This window comes from Oratosquilla oratoria, chromosome 17 (assembly GCF_046742065.1).
Source record: "Oratosquilla oratoria isolate Oo_2021 chromosome 17, ASM4674206v1, whole genome shotgun sequence".
NCBI lineage: Eukaryota > Metazoa > Arthropoda > Malacostraca > Stomatopoda > Squillidae > Oratosquilla > Oratosquilla oratoria.
The window spans coordinates 21,518,100-21,524,099 of record NC_134793.1 but is presented as its reverse complement, the minus strand read 5'-3'; the positions used below and the strand labels follow the sequence as shown (position 1 = coordinate 21,524,099).

Sequence of the window (6,000 nt, the reverse complement as noted above, 5' to 3'; positions counted from 1 at the left end):
TGTATTACATTCAACCGCCTCATCTGGAAACTTGTTCAATTCATTGATGACATGATTACCAAATTCGTTTCTATTTCTAGATAGAAATATACATCCTGACAGCTTGGGTTATGATTAGCCCAAAGAGGTTAACTAGAACTCGACTAGACTCCGCGTCGGTAATTTCAATTTGAAAAGTCCAATTCAAGGTTACGTTTCGTGTACATACGTACATACATATGAATGTATATGTATATGTACATGTATATGTACGGCCTGGGTGGATCGATGCTATCGTCTTTGTTTCATAATAAGCGGTCGCTAAGGCAAAGGTTCGAGTCCTTGCGGTGGAGCTCATTTCCCTTTTCAAAATGACACACAAAATGACACACAATATGTACATGTATGCAAAGAAATCACAAAACACAATTTCCCGGCGGTTTCTGCAAAAATGTATATGTATATGTGATGTACCGGTAGAACCCACTTCATATGCTCGACCTGATACAGTTTCACCTCCATCAATACACTGTCACTATGACTAAGATATAATTCACAAATGCTTCGGTTCCTACCCCGTATTTATTTATCATCTTGCTCCGTTTTGTTAGTCTGTTACAAAGGATTACAAAGGAGGAGCATACCGACAGGGGACCTTTTGGTCCATAACTAGGTCGGATGCGAAAAATAAACGATAAATGAATAAAGAGATAAACAAACAAATAAATAAATAAGATAAATAAATCGATAGTGATAAGCAATGAACTGATAAATAATAATAATTTATTATAAAACTTGAATATGTCCTTTTATGGGTTTGTGGACATTACATTTAACCCACAGTGTTCTAGAATTACTTAGATATATTAGTTGAGTGTTTACTTTTATATACTCCTAAATAAACTACGGATTTGTTGAAAACAAACTACAATGCTTGCATCACGGAAAGGCAATGTCAATGGACATTTTGGCTCCTTTTGTACATAAATTCACTAGAATCAGTACAGAGAAGAATGACCAAAATGATACATGGACTCAGAAATTTGCCTTACGAAGAGAGGCTTAGGCACCTTAACCTACACTCTCTGTAAAAACGCAGAGTGCGGGGTAATCTAATAGAAGTGTTCAAGTGGATCAAAGGTTATAACAAGGGTGATGCAAACAAGGTCATCATAATAAAACAACAGGGTAGGACTCGCAGTAATGGGTATATACTGGAAAAATTTAGATTTAAGAAGGAAATGGGCAAGAATTGGTTTACTAATAGGGTGGTCGATGAATGGAATAAACTTAGTAACCATGTAGTAAGCGCTGAAACTATCAGTTGTTTTAAAAAAAATATTAGACAACTTTATGGATGGGGATGACAGGTGGTGATGGATACGAAGCTGCCTAGTGTAGGCCTTATGGTCTCTTGCAATCTCGTTTATTCTTATGTTCCTATGTTCTTATGTATGCCAGGTGGTACAGATGGTAGCGCTCTAGACTCGTGTTGGTCTATTGTCACATGACCTAGGGTTCGAGTCCCGTGAAAAGCATCTTTTTTTTACACAACTTTGTTAATCTAAACAATGAAGGATATGTTTGCATTGTTTTGATATACATTGGTTGATGATTTATGATTGATTTATGAGTTTTTGGCCGACGGCCAGGCACTGGGACCAAAATGATATACATTGGGTCAGATAACGTGTCCGCAGCTTTTCCATTAAATTATTCATGAAAAGAGGTCAATTGCATCCTGGGAGGCTATGGACAGCATTTCACCAGCGCTTCTGTCCTAATGGACAATATCATGTCGTGATAAAAAAAAAAATCCCGTTGGTTGTCAATGTCAATGATATAATAACAATAGCGTACAGCCACTTCCACTTATAAGTACTACAGTGGGCTTGTATCTTCAAGGGAGATTTTATACAGCTCTTATATTTTTTCATTGTAACTTTACGATGTGAATTACGAGCCTTTTACGACCTCGTAGATTTATTAGTATGTTCGAGGAAAGGAAAATAACAACTTTGGAACAATTTTTGCAAATGTCTGCAACTGTAGTACTTATAAGTGACGCTAAACGCAGCAACACCCTTTTTTTTCTTTTTGATTTACGTAATGTAACGTTCATGCATACGCCATCAGTCGTTTCATATTGTTTCGTATAAAGTTGTCTTTTTCCTTCGTGTGTATGCAAACGAGGCCCCTGGGATTCCTTTCCATCAAGTTAGCTTACATCTTGTTCCAGAGGGTTTTTTTTTTTTTTTTTTTTTTTGGGGGGGGGGGGGTAACGCCATGACAAAGAAAAACTGTATACTTGTTTCAACACCTCCATTCACGTCTAGGTGACCAAAGAACAATAAATATCTACTGACAGAGACAGTCTGGACACCAATTAGTTCTACCAAAACGCACTATTTTGTTTCGATTTTTTACTTTTTTCAATATAAACAAAATTATCGGAATCTCAAGTCTTTGGAAGTTTCTGCAAAACAGCCTAGTGTTCACATTCTGATCCCATTGTTTCATAACAGAAATATTAACTGGTCTTCTTGCACTGCCACTGACTTGAGACGTGTGTCGGGAGTCAGGAATGACACATCGTCCACGAGAAGCTAAGCTAAAATGGGTGTGGGATGGGCGTGAGGTCGGAAAAGATACATGTATGTATGTATGTATGTATGTATGTATGTATGTATGTATGTATGTATGTATGTATGTATGTATATATGTATGTATGTATGCGTATGTACATATGTATGCGTATGTGTATATGTATATGTATGTGTGTGTATATGTATGTGTATATGCATATGTGTATGTGTATATGTATGCGTATGCGTACCATTGTATATGTATGTGTATATGTATGCGTATGTGTGTGTATGTGTATATACGTATGTGTATATGTATGCGTATGTGTATGTGTATATACGTATGTGTATATGTATGCGCATGTGTATGTGTATATGTGTATGCGTTTAAGTATACGTTGTAATGATGATAACTTAAGTCGCTACATTCCTTGTTGGTTTGATCCATGGTGAGGATGATGTTATTTGAATATATTTCAGTAGGTCCAAAGAGGCACTGATGTGAGGAGGAGGACAAGGAGGAGAAGGAAGAGGAGGTGGAGGAGGAGGAAGAGGAGGAAGAGGAGGAGGAGGAGGAGGAGGAGGAGGAGGAGGAGGAGGAGGAGGAGGAGGAGGAGGAGGAGGAAGAGGAGGAGGAGGAAGAGGAGAACATGTGAACAAAAACCTACGAACAATAAATGCAAACAAGACGATCTGGCTTGCATATCGCCCACATCAAGTGATGCGAAAACTAACCTTAAAACTCCGCTTCAAGACCTCAGCCGTTTATCCTAACTGCCGCCAGACGATTTTATTCAAATCCCGGGGGGGGGAACTCGAGCCCAGGGAAAGGGTTAACCTAGACAAGTAGCCTCTAACTCCTAGCCCATATATCAGCGTTTCCCAACCTGGGAAGCTAAAACCCCAACCTAGGGTTCTAGAGCCCCAACTTGGGATTGCTGAAATCAGTTCTAGGCAATGCTTGGAAACGATACATACATACACTTTCCTTTATCCTTCTAAGTAATAAGATACTAGTTAGGGGATGTGCACTGCTTAGATCAGACTGCAAGGGTGTGGCCTTTAGGGTCGGACAAAGGTTGGGAAACGCGGGTCTAGAGATTAAACCTTATTTTGTTAGCAATCAATACGAAATAAAATCACTATCATATGAATAAAAAGTACTCATTGTTATGTCACGTCTTAACAGTTTAGTATTTTACTCAACTGCTATAGTAACAAGAATTGAAAAATCTCATGACTCGCGGTCCACATTTGGTCCGCGGGGGCCGGATTTGGTCCGCAAGGGCCGCATTTGGTCCGCAGAGCCGAATTCGGTCCACGGTGCCGCATTTGGTCCGCAGAGCAGAATTCGGTCCGCGGTGCCGCATTTGGTCCGCGAGGCCGAATTTGGTCCGCGAGACCTAATTTAGTCCACGGTGCCGCATTTGGTCCGCGTGAGCCGAATTTGGTCCGCAGGGGCCGAATTTGGTCCACGGTGCCGCATTTGGTCCGCGGCGCCGAATTTGGTCCGCTGAGCCGCAATTGATCCTCGGACAAAGAATTTAACACTCAACTTGTACAGTTGGCAAGATTTCTACGTAGTCCTCCTATGCGTATATAATATGGCTGACCTGACAATAGTACTCGTGTCTATGTTTATACTTAATTATGATACGAACAAATCGTACTGACAATGCTCAGCAATTTTTGTATGTATTCACCCATTTCGTAAACACAGAAGCCTTACTGGCATTCCTCTTATAACGAATTCCGTCTCGAAGGATTACTGCATGCAGGTACCCATAGTTCATCCCTTTCTATAAATATACATACATATACATTGCAGTATATATATATATATATATGTGTGTGTGTGTGTGTGTGTGTGTGTGTGTGTGTGTGTGTGTGTGTGTGTGTGTGTGTGTGTGTGTGTGTGTGTGCTCATTATAGTAATGACCCACTTTCGGAGAAGAATAGGCGAAAGTAAAGAGATCCGCATATTTCGGTCACTATCTGTGATCCTCTTCAGCAGATAATGATTCAACAGATATATATACGTTTTTTTTTTTTTTTTACCTGTTCTTCTCCTAAAGTGGGTCATTAATACAATTTTACCAATGTGCTACGACATTACTTTATTGTGATATATGCTTATATGTACGCATATAGACTGTATATGCATGCATACAGACACTTTGTTCATCAAAGTGGATTAATTTTGTTAAAACTGTACATATGAGAAGTGCATTTTGCTTTGAGAATGTTAGAATGGTTGTTAGTGAATTGTGTGTGTGTGTGTGTGTGTGTGTGTGTGTGTGTGTGTGTGTGTGTGTGTGTGTGTGTGTGTGTGTGTGTGTGTGTGTGTGTGTGTGTCTGTGTGTGTGTGTGTGTCTGTGTGTGTGTGTGTGTGTGTGTGTGTGTGTGTGTGTCTGTGTGTGTGTGTGTGTGTGTGTGTGTGTGTGTGTGTGTGTGTGTGTGTGTGTGTGTGTGTGTGTGTGTGTGTGTGTGTGTGTGTGTGTGTGTGTGTGTGTGTGTGTGCGCGCGCGCTCTCGATACTATAAAGTTTGAACAGACGAGTATCAGAAAGGATATACTATAACTATAACAACAAAAGAATGAAGGAGACTGCAAGAGACCATAAGGCCTACACTAGGCAGTTCCATGTCCATTACCACCTGTCATCCCCATCCATAAAGTTATTTAACAATTTCTTAAAAACAAATGATAGTTTCAGCGCTTACTATATGGTTACTAAGTCTATTCCATGCTGTGGTCCTTTTGCCAGACCTGGAGAGAGAAGACTGCCCTTAAGCCTTGTTCAAACGGGGCAAGTTTAGTAGCCGCTAGTGCTAGTATATGCAAGTTAACTTGCCTGGCAAGTAAGTGTTCACACGTAGATACACTGGAGGTAAGTTGACTAACTTTCCGTTCACACAGGGCAAGTAGAGGGCTAGTTTACAAGTCGTTAGCACTAGCGGATACTGAACTAGCCCAGTTTCAACGAAGCTTTACAAAATAGAATTGCACCAATTTCGTTGACTCGACTTGTGAAAACTACTGGTAGATTTGGTAGATAATCCAGTCAGCCAGATAAACCTAACTGGATGATCAAGCAGAATCCTACGTTCCACACGTATCGACTTTTCGCCGTGATCTGTCCACGACACGACGTCGTGCTCTCAAATAGCTATGGGCTGTCTATGGACGCTTTCACACGTGGTGGTGGTCGTGACGTCCATAGACACCCATGGTTATTTGAGAGTACGACGTCGTGTCGTGGACGGCGCGCGGCGAAAAGTCGATGCGTGCGAAACGAGCCATAGACTCCTTGCTCAGTGCTTTAAGGTCACAGTTATTACGAATTCAGACACTCCACTGTTCTCTCTACATCAGAGGCTCTGAGCTATAGCTTAATCAGTTACCTTTGCCCTATGTGCAAGGACAGCCGAGGGAA

At 40.7% G+C, this 6,000-nt stretch overlaps 1 protein-coding gene across 1 annotated transcript in view; it reads left to right on the top strand.

Annotated features, from left to right (window-relative positions):
- Positions 1–6,000, top strand: part of LOC143034500 (uncharacterized) — a 43,096-nt gene that overhangs the window by 20,086 nt on the left and 17,010 nt on the right. The window lies entirely within an intron of this gene.